At 36.4% G+C, this 11,847-nt stretch overlaps 1 pseudogene; it reads left to right on the forward strand.

Annotated features, from left to right (window-relative positions):
• The first annotated feature begins 33 nt into the window (after positions 1 to 33).
• On the forward strand, positions 34 to 11,288 carry LOC113306655 (annotated as a pseudogene).
• The last annotated feature ends 559 nt before the right edge of the window (positions 11,289 to 11,847 follow it).

Raw genomic sequence — 11,847 nt, forward strand, 5'->3', positions numbered from 1 at the left:
TCCATCAAGTAGTTTGCTATCAGGAAAGATTGCATCCTGCAGTTACCATTGTAGGCAATACTGTCTACAAGGGCAATACTAGAGCAACCACCTTTTCTCTGGTTTATGCTCAGCTGCTTAGTAGGTGGTGATTTGAAGCAGACTGTAAGCAATTTGACCTTTCATTTTCCGGGTGTGAAAGAAGTGTAAGAAAAATTAGGCAGGGGTGTATTGAGAAGAAACTGGGTGGAAGTAAAAACATTCTGAAGAAATAGAAACTAGACAACTATATAAATCTGAGATTTTCCCGGGAAATGAAACATCAAGACAAAAGAAATGTTGCTAAAAGGAAAGAACTGAGGAAGGCAACATTGAATTTTTGTCCTGCCAGGTGACTCTGTCTTTGAGATGAAGAAAAGAGAATCTTCAACGACAACAATCAAAACCCCAAATTTTTTATTATATCCAGAGGCAGAGATCTAGATACTATTGAGTTTTTATTTGAAAATCATTTTTCTTATTATTATATGCAATTTGTGTTTATATCTCTGTTTTGGTTTCTTAGGTTAAATGTAAAATAGTAGACATGTTTGCACGTGATGACAATTTCCAAGTTATTTATTTTGTTTTTATGTTTCTTGAAGGTCTAAACTCTAGAATTTGCTCATTTAGATAGAAAAATTTACTGGTTGAAAAATGATCTGTATCACCAAGGCCAAGAATCTGCAGCAAGGTCGTCTTTTAAATGGAGATTTCTTTTTAAAGTTTCTCGGATTTGTTCTGGAAAGCCTCATTACTTTGGATATTGAAAATTTCAGAGTAAATGATGGATACAATGTTCAATGACTGAAAACTGGTACTTAGTTCTGTACAGGTTTTGTGAGCGTCATTGTGGCCATGTCGTAAAATATGGTTTAAGTAACGATTTGAAGGGTTTTTCTGTTGTTAAGCAGAAGCTTTATATCTGCTAGTGGTGTTTCAAAGGTATTTCTGGTTGATTCTTAGAGTAATAGAGATACTACATCCAATTGGGATTGCGAAAATTGTCAGTTCACGATGGCGGAAGACAACGAGGAGATGCGATCCTTGTATTTTACACCAACTTGGTCTGTCGCCACTGTTTTGACGGTTTTTATAGCTGTTTCATTGCTTTTGGAGCGGGCAATTCACCATTTAAGTTCTGTAAGTAAAAATTTGCTTTTAGCATCATCGTGTGCTTAGTTTCTATTTCTTCAGTGATGCTATATAGAGTGAGTCACGTGTTCAACACGCTGTCCTTAAGACATTAGCGCCCGGCTACATTCAAGAATGATGCTATAGCCCTCACAGGACGGATATCTCCAGGATAAAACACCCTAATACACCTACTACTAGCATATGTAGTAGATGCTCAACTTGAGCTTGACAACTCCGAAAAAACCGTTAAGGAAAATCGCGAATGCTTAAAAACCGCTATAAAATATTTTTCCTTAGGGGTCCCTCTAAAATATAGAGCAACCCCTTTCCCATAGATTTTACAAAAGTAGTGAATTTCTTTATATAATTGACAAATACAACTTAAGAAGAAAAACTCCCCGATGTGGGACTAAAAGGTTTATATAGTTTCTTAAAACTACTAAAAATTGGAAACTCCACGATGTGGGACTAAAAAGTTTCATTCACAAAATAAAACAATAAATTATAATTTTTTATTAAAACTTTAAAAAATTATTTTTTTATTAATCGTTTTCCAACAATCCCCCACATGAATGAAAACTCAATAAAACATGAAAACACAGATAGATCTTGGTAAATAAACATCCCAACCTCGCGATCCAAACAGACTGATCGTGCAAGTGTTGAAATCATACTAGTCATTTCTACGTCCTCTCCCTCACACAAAAGTGTGTTGACCCCAGGGTCATACTATGGATTGCATAAATCATAATAGTATTGAGAGCTTTCATCTTTAGTTCTCACATGGTGAGACTATAGGTATCTTTCACCAAAGTGAAAAAGCATGAACTAGTGAACCCTTAGTGACCTTTAGGTCCTAAGTTCCAGTAATACCAAAAGCATCAAAATGAAAATCACATAAAAAAACGCAGGAAATACCATTTTAGGCAGAGGTGTCCATGAGGTCTTGAACCTTTGCTTAGTGAGATATTACCAGAATTACTTGCTAGAGACAGTGAACTATGTCTTGAACTACTAGCATTTGATGTAATTCGTGATAACAACCACGGGTGATATCTCCAAGATTGCTGCCAAGCTCGTGCCGTTTTGTCCGTTTTGGCCCTGGACGTATCCTGTTTCTCAGAATGCTCTAGAGAATCAGCTCATATTCTCACAGGAAGCGACCCACTTCCTCATTCAGATAGGTGAGTTTCCATAAAGAGTGTTACTGCTACACCCTACTTCAATCTTAAATTGAAACTATAGAACTCATTAAGACTTATTAAAAAGTCATCCTCCACATGCAGTCACACTATCACGTCTACACCATAGGGAAGGGACATAAAATGAAAATCTCTGATACTGTTTACCTTTACCCACCACAAATTAGTTGTCTCATTCGAAACCTTGATCATGGGATCTCCAGTCAGCAAGGTTGAGTATCCTTCATGGCAAGTTTAATATATGAGCTTAAGCCCCAACCCCCTCGATGCATTTTTAACTATCTCTTTGTACAAACCTTTCGTCAAAGATTGCGCGATATTCTCCTTGGACTTTATCCAATCAATGGAAATAACGTCGATTGAGATTAGTTATTTCTTAGCTTTAACTATTATAGCTTGGCTAACACAATGTATAGATATAGCTGGCACAGGCCTATGCCAAAGAGGAATGTCTTCTAAAAAGCATCTTAGGCACTCGGCCCCCTCTCATGCTTTATCTAACGCAATACTCTCAGATTCCATAATGAATTGAGCGATATGTTTGTTTGGAAATCTTCCAACAACAAACCCACATGTTAGAGTGAAACCATATCCACTCGTAGACTTAGACTCCTCTGAGTCAACTATCCAGTTTGCATCATAAAGTCCCAAGGACAACAAGATACCTTTCATAAATCAAAAGAGTATTTTAGGTACCATAATACTCTACTCAGTGCATCTGAATTCTCTTGCTCTGGACTACAATTATATCCACTTAACTTACTCACAATATAGGCAATGTCTGGACTCTTACAGTTCATTAAATTCATCAGACATCCTATAACTTTTGAGTATTAAAGTTAAGATACTCCACTACCCTTATTTTTCTTGAGACTACAATAAGAATCGTACGAAGTACAAGCAGGTTTACAATCAGTCTGATTGTATCTCTTAAGCACAACTCAACATAATGAGAACGACTAAGACTTATAAATGTTTGATTATCTTCTAATTCTCATCCCTAAGATTACATCAAAAGGGCCCAAGTCTTTCAAGTCAATGTTCTCATTCAGTGCATGTTTTTAGTGGAATTGATCACATCTATGTTTGTATCAAGCATATCATCAACATACAATTACACAGACATCCTTAACAAGTTACTTGTAGACATACTTGTCAGATTCATTAATTTAAATCCACTATCCATTATCACATGATTAAATTTTCCATGTCACTGTTTACGTGCTTATTTGAAAACCATACAAAGATTTTTCAAATTACAAACTTTGTATTCACAACCTTTCACTACAAGGTCTTCAGGTTGATCTATGTAAATTTCTTTACCTAATTCACGGTTTTAGAAAAAGCTGTCTTAACATCCATCTGATGTATCTCTACGTTCTTTATGGCAGCAATAACAATTAGTATCTCAACGGAAGTAATTTCCGTCACAATTGAATTAGAATCAAGGAAATCTACACTTTCTTTTAGTTTATAGCCTTTAGCTACCAACTTAGCTTAATATTTTTTCCACAGTTTCATCTACCTATCGTTTCCTCTTAAAGACTCAGTTACATCCCATGGTCTTACAACCTGGAGGTAAACTAGCAAGCTCCCAAGTTTGGTTCCAACGGACTGAGTCCATTTCACTAAATGAAGATTCTTACCAGAATGGGGTTTCAGTAGATATTAAGGCTTCTTTACAAGTCTGTGGCTCAGACTAAGCTAGGCATGTTATGAAGTCGGTTTCATAAGAAGTCTCAAGTCTAATTATTTTACTTCTCTTAGGCTCAACATCAACTTCATCTTCCTTTAAAATAAGTTCTGACTATTTGAAGATAAATCTAGGGGATCAACAACACATCTCTAATGAGGTACAGGTTTAGAATAAACATGTTCAAAGAACTCAGCATCCCTAGATTCCGTAATAATATTCACACCAATGTCAGAAAAAATCAGAACACACAACCAAAAATCTATTTGTAGAAGTATACTCAATATACCCTATACGAAAACACAATCAACATTTTTGGTTTCAATCTAGTTCTTTTAGGAAGAGGAATTACAATCTTAGTCAAACGCCCCCACACTTTGACACATTCATAAGAAGGTCATCTACCGTTCCATAAACCATATGGAGTTTCATCTGATTCTTAAAAGGGTACTTTATTCAGGATATACTAGTTAAGAGGACTGCCTCCCCCCACAAGGCCGCAGGTAATCCTGAACTAATCAACATGGAAATTATCATCTCCTTAAGGATACGGTTGTTATGTTCAAGGCTTCTAATTGGTTTCCAACTTCAAGTTTATACATCTTAAGGCTTCTAAGGCGTCATCCTTATCCTAAGCAAGTATACAAGATAGTACCTCGTACAATCATCTACGGAAGTTATAACCATCTTTTACCACAGTGGTTTTGGGTTGAACTCATGTCAACTAGGCCTAACTGAATTAATTCTAAAGGCTTAGAATTACTCTGAACATTTGTGCTAAAAGATTTTATAGCATATTTTGATTCTTCACAGATTTCACTTTTGTGTTCAAAATCCAAACTAAATTTGGGTACGAAGCCTATGCTAGCCAGTTAAGCATTGACTTATAAGTTTACGGTTCCAAGTCTACCACGTAAAACAATCAATCACACAAAGATATCACAAGAATCAACTACGTTCACATCATCAGTTTTTCCGTTAAGCTTATATAGACCCAAAGTCCTATAACTCTTGCTTAAAAAATCACTGCCTAGTTACAACAAGTTTTCCAGATTCAATTAAGATCTTAAATATTTTTCCATCTACAACAGAACAAGATACAAGATTTTCGCATATGCTCGGAACATGAAAACTTCATTCAATGTGAGAATATTACAGATATGAGCTTCTGCTCGACCTTTTCCTTTTATGCAACCTCTATTGCATATGAGTTACTCAATAAGAGTTTCTCGACATCCCCTATCCTATGATAGGAGGTGAATAGGTCTCTGTTTCAACAAACATTCTTGGTGGCTCCAGAGTCCACCTACTGGTCTCTCACATTGGTTATTAAAATAACTTCCGACATCATGCCACCAAACTCGTTCTAGTTTGTTTCAACTAAATTAGCATTAACTTTCTACTTATTAAGGTTTTTATGTTGTCTACAATTTACTGCCGCGTGGCCAAAAATTTTACAAACATAACACTCACCCTTAACTAAAGTAATTCCGGATTCAGGTTTACGAAATATACCTTTATCATGAAGACCATGCTTAGAGTTGCGTTCGATGTTCTCACCTTTGCCATCTTTGGAAGATTTGTTTCCAACCACATGCGGCTATTAGCCATGTCCCTCGGAGATGACACCTTTATTCACAAATCACAATTCCAAATCAGAAAGTAAAATATGAGTTTTGAAGATAACATCTATATATACAAACTTCGTTTGAATCAGCGTTTCAAAAAACTCATGGTTACCCCACAAAAATTAATTTAGTTAACAACAATTTTTTGCTCGTCAGAATTTTTCAGAAACGTTTTTCTGTTTTGTAAAATATCAAAAAAATACTTTTACAACTCTAAAAATTCTGAAATTTTACGTGGGTAACTATCAGAATGTCTACTACGTTGTGTCAAAAGGGTTCATCGAAATTCCTTCTAGATTAAAAGATAAAATTGAAACTCTACATCTGACCAGAAATTCGTTTTTGTTTTTCACTCCACAATTAACATCCATGATTCACAAACCAATCAATCGTTTTCGATTATTACAAATGCTAATGTCTTAAGATTGTTGGGTGCAATAATCAAAAACAAAGAAAAATCAAATAAGCAAAAGTTATTGATACTTAGCTCCTTTATAATGGAAGTGATTGCTTTGACGAAACGAACAAGCTCCCCGTATCTCCGCAACAGCAACAAGGCAAAACTTTGGAAAATAGAGTGAGTCACGTGTTCAACACGCTGTCCTTAAGACATTAGCGCCCGGCTACACTCAAGAGTGATGCTATAGCCCTCACAGGACGGATATCTCCAAGATAAAACACCCTAATACACCCACTACTAGCATATGTAGTAGATGCTCAACTTGAACTTGGCAACTCCGAAAAAACCGTTAAGGAAAATCGCGAATGCTTAAAAACCGCTATAAAATATTTTCCCTTAGGGGTCCCTCTAAAATATAGAGCAACCCCTTTCCCATAGATTTTACAAAAGTAGTGGATTTCTTTATATAATTGACAAATACAACTTAAGAAGAAAAATTCCCCGATGTGGGACTAAAAGGTTTATATAGTTTCTTAAAACTACTAAAAATTGGAAACTCCACGATGTGGGACTAAAAAGTTTCATTCACAAAATAAAACAATAAATTATAATTTTTTATTAAAACTTTAAAAAATTATTTTTTTATTAATCGTTTTCCAACAACATTTAGTTGTAATGAACCTCTACTGCTGCACTTTCTTAGGTTTTCTGAGTTCAATGTCATTGATCCTTAATGTTTTCATCTTTGAAACTCTAGGATGCTTTTTTAGTATTTGCCATCCTTAACCAATGTTCATGATTTCAGTGGCTGCAGAAAACCAACAGGAAACCTTTATACGAGGCTTTAGAGAAAATGAAAGAAGGTAAGTTATCCAGTGTGGAAATGCATCATTCTCGAGACACTTTATCTTGAGGCATCCCTCAGTGATGCTGTTTTATGTATTACAAGTGCAAATAGATACCATTCATGTGTAATTTCTGTAGATAGGGGTGCTTTTCATCCTAGCTTTCTGCTAGCCTCATTTTTTCAGGTTCTTCCCTACAGAGTTGATGTTGCTCGGATTTATGTCACTCCTCCTTACAGCGACCTCGAGATTGATTTCAAGTATTTGCATTCATACTAAGTACTATGAGGGCACCTTCTCTCCATGCAGCAGAGCTGAAATTGAAAAAGCGGATGGAGATTCTCATGAAGGCCATAAGCTATTTATGGGTTCTGTTCTTCACCACTCCCTTCGGAGAGGGTTGAGTGAGTCGAATGGAAATACCTGTGAAAAGGCATGTCATTAGGCCCCTTAAAAGTTATTTTATTGAAATTCTTTGGTCATCTCAGTGTATTTCGACTTGTTGAAAACTATTTCTCTCAGTAAGCTTTCTTCTCAGTTCTTCTTTAACCTTTGTTTACTATTTTGGAATGTCATCTTCTGTCCAGAACTATGAGCCCTTTGTTTCATACGAAGGTTTGGAGCAGCTGCACCGCTTTATCTTTATCATGGCAGTAATGCATATATTATATAGTTGCTTAACGATGTTGTTAGCAATTGTAAAGGTGAACTCTTAACGTCAAGTAAAGCTATCTACTTCATAACCCTGCTTTGGATTTATAGGAACTGTTTTTATGTTTTGCTTGGCTTAGAGTACTTGGGTCCTGCACTTAACAGATATGAATATTTTCAATGTGGTCAAGTGCATTATACTGATAAAATGGTTATCTGATTAATAATATACGGTTTTGCTTTTGTAATCTGTACCAGATACATAGCTGGAGGACATGGGAGGATGAGGCTCATCAGTTAGACACTGATGCATTTCCTGGTAAGCTCTTTAGGTATGTTAAGAGTAAAACAATTGCTTCGGTAAAGCATAACTACTTATTGTACATAGCTGGCGTAGATTATCGCCCGAAACTCATTAACTCAGCTAATCCCACAATCTCTTGTCTACTTCATGCTTTATTTATACAGAAATAATGAAGATCATGTGATATTACAATGCACTTTCCAGTTATGCAAACTTTAATTAGGAAAATTAATGTGAAATTTGGTGAATCATACAATTCAATATATCTTGTTTTAATTTATATATAATTACTGGTTAATATTTCCTTCTGTTTCTATAGTTTGATAACATTGCGAATTTGCAGCACTCTGTTAGCTAGTAGTTTTTGTTTTCTTCCAATTTATGTTTATGCGCATAAAGTGAATGGGGAATCCATAAATTAGGCTTCATTGGTGAGTGGGGTTATAAATGACAAGCATTTTCTGTTCCTGTTTCTTTACAGAAACTGCTACAGAATCAACAATGAGAAGGCAATCAAATCTTGTGAAATTTCATTCGTCAAACCCTTGGAGTATAAATGGACTTCTTGTTTGGTTGGTGAGTAAGCCTTTAGTTGAATACTTCAATCCTGATATTTAGCTGCGCTAGTGTTCACATTTCCAAGTTCAGCTAGGGCCTGTTGATTCTGATTTTGCTCATTTCAGTCCCACCTGTAAGCACAACCTTTAGAGATGGCAGTAGTATGTCATAATTAAAGTTATAGTGTTCTACAACTTCTTATTTGTCGTTGATTATGGTGCAGGTTTGTTTTTTCCGACTATTTGGCCAATCCGTTCGTCGGACTGATTACCTTACTCTTCGTTCAGGATTCATCGTGGTACGAAATACCTTTTTGCTGGTAGATTTATGTCACCTATCTAGACCATGGGTTCTTTGCAGATGACTTGGTTGCATGTTAAGCACTTTTTAGGTAGTCGGATGGGTAGAATTTCATTCCACCCTAGCGCATTTCTATTACTATATTATTTAATGCAATAGACTGTATCCTTTTCTCATTTACTCTGGTTTCTGTAATTGCAGAATCACAATCTTGCATCGAGATATGACTTTCACAGCTATATGGTTCGTTCCATGGAAGAAGAATTCCAAAGGATAGTTGGTGTAAGGTGAGCTACAATTCCATACTATTTCTTGGAAGTATCTGACAATAACTCAAGTGCATCCGTATGACATGATGGGATATGAACTCACTTGGAAAAATTGTAGAAACTGTTCTGCTCCAGTTGGATGATTCAACATTGTATTTTGGAGTAGTATCGGTTATTCGTTTTCCTGTCAGGTCAAAGCTAGTAGTTTGTTCTTCTGATAACGCTGGACCACACAGGTTGAGCCACCCAAATACAACAAAACCCTAATGCACCTGCAACCTGCCAGTTTGGGTGCAAGATCCATAGCCGCTTTAAGTCCAACGTACAGGGCACTTGTACTTCATGCCCATTTGTAGTCCTTATAAACTTCTAGCTAGCTAACCTCTTCTTGATTTTATGGCAGTGTACCGCTATGGGGATTTGTTGTTGATTTCATGCTTTTTGATGTCGATGGTACGGCAGTTTTTTGTGGTTTTCTTACTACCACTATTACAAACCTTGGCTGATTTGTTAGTGGCTTTTATGTATTCCAAGATAGATAAAAGTTATAGTTGACGAACAATCCATCTATTTTTACATCTTCTATGCAGGGGCTGATCTTTATTTCTGGTTAGCCATCATACCCATAGCTGTAAGAACTTATTCCCCTCCAAAGCTTGGCGGTGTACGGCAACATACACTACATGTAACTAAATACACAGTACTGAAGGTTTAGTCTTGTGCAGCTTGTTCTGGTGTTGGGTACAAAGCTTCAGCAGATTATTGCAACCTTGGTATGGGAAAATGCTGGTGTAACTGGATTCTTCTCAGAAACACGGTTGAGGCCTGGGGATGAACTTTTTTGGTTTAAGAAACCAAGGTTTATCTTGTCCTTGATCCATTTTGTTCTATTCCAGGTTGGCTTTTTCAGAATCCACAACTTGACTTTATTATTATAAGTCATTCAAATATAATAAATTGGCAAAATTTGACTGGCTCGATCCTTCTCTTTTTAAACGCAGAATGCGTTTGACCTGGCTACATTTTTGTGGTTCTGGGTACTTTCTTTTCGCTGTTAAGTGAGTTACATTCCTGTGTGAGACTAGCATCTTGTTTGTTTGCAGCTGACTCGGCGTCTGGATCTGAGTCAATTTCTGACTCGGACCGAGTCAGCAGTCAGACCGTTTGTTTTGCATTTTGAGTCAGATCTGACTCGACCTATGACTCAGACATAACCCCTGACTCGGACCCATTTGAGTCAGGTAACAAAATACCCCTGACTAACGGGACCAAACCACTGACTCACGTTTTTTGAGTCAGATGAGACAGATCCAGATGAGTCAGGTGATTTCACTCAGATCTAGATAACTCAGATGAGTCAGGAGTAAACAAACATAATGTAGGAGTGATTTGTGCTGATATTTTTGTTGCCTGATTGATTGTACAGTGGCAATTTGGATATCACTCATGCTTCACTGAAAATCAAGGGTTTGTATACACACGCCTCGTTTTGGGGTATGCATTTACCACTGTTATAACCTTGCTTTTATAGGTCTTTTATTTTGTAAGAATTTACTGGAACGTATTGTTCACTTACTCTTCTCGTTGGCATCTGGTTAGGTTCGTTGGACAGATCTTTTGTAGCTACAGCACTTTGCCACTATATGCACTAGTAACTCAGGTATCCTTTCTTTTCAACATGTTATTTTAACCATTTGCGTCCTTCAAAATTTATGCAAAAGTGATATCTTCAGTCACGTTCGTTATTTCTATTTGTCCTTTTTTTTTTTTTTTTTTTTCCCAGATGGGAACAAATTACAAGGGGCAGCATTGATTCCGGATAAAGTAAGAGAGACAATACATGGATGGAACAAGGAAACAAAGAAGAGAAGGCGGCGTGGTATCCTCAACGATGACAGTACTGTGCACGCAGATACTAGCACAGTAATTTCCATTGACGATGTTGATAGTGAGTTTCAGAGTCCTTCCCCTGGAAGACATCACACTATCGAGTTAAAACCTATCTCTACTACTGTTAGAATCAAGCATTCTGCATTTGTTGATGAAGGTTCAAGCAGAGTTGGTACACCTCTTCTTAGAACCTCAACATCTATTTGTTCTCCATCTTACTCTGAGATGCCAAATGAAGAAATTTCAAGGTCCCCGTCAATGCCACATCAAAGAAGAGGATCAGTGTAACAGACAGCATTTCAGTAGGATATTTCAATTTTGTTGAGTTGTTCTGCCTAGATTCTAGAGAGTTAATTGCGGAAAAATCCGATAGTACTATCATCGTTAGTTCATAGGTGCAGTAGATATTCAATAATTCAAAGTAATTGTTGTATGATGCCTTCAAGTTTTAAGTGGCTATAGAGAATCAAAAATAAACTATTCACAGATCAGTACGTACAGCAGGGAAAACTGAATATTATAAGATTTTTGATGCCATTAAATCATCCGGAGTTCGGACATCAACACTCAACAGCAGGATTCCCAAAACAAAAGCAAAAAAATTAAGCAAGTTTTGAATGGACAGGTTTTTGAATCGTTTTTCTTTTCTTAGCTCATCAATAAAATAAAAGTTGGCCTCTCTCTTATACCAGCAGTGAGTGCTAATGGGTTCTTGAAAACCTTATGGTGGGTTTGTTTGCGGAATTTACCGTTTTCCGGAATTTATAATTTCATGGGATTATAAATTCTGGGATTCATATAAATTTCTTATGTGTTTGGTAACTCAATTAAAATTCCTAGGATTTATAGAGTTTTCTTGTATTAAAGTCTTTGTACGGTTTGGCATTATCCCCAAATCTTAAAATTGTCTATACATGGGATTTAGAGTTAAAAAAAAGTGGGTCCATAAATC

The sequence above is a fragment of the Papaver somniferum genome, chromosome 1 (assembly GCF_003573695.1).
Source record: "Papaver somniferum cultivar HN1 chromosome 1, ASM357369v1, whole genome shotgun sequence".
Classification (NCBI taxonomy): domain Eukaryota; kingdom Viridiplantae; phylum Streptophyta; class Magnoliopsida; order Ranunculales; family Papaveraceae; genus Papaver; species Papaver somniferum.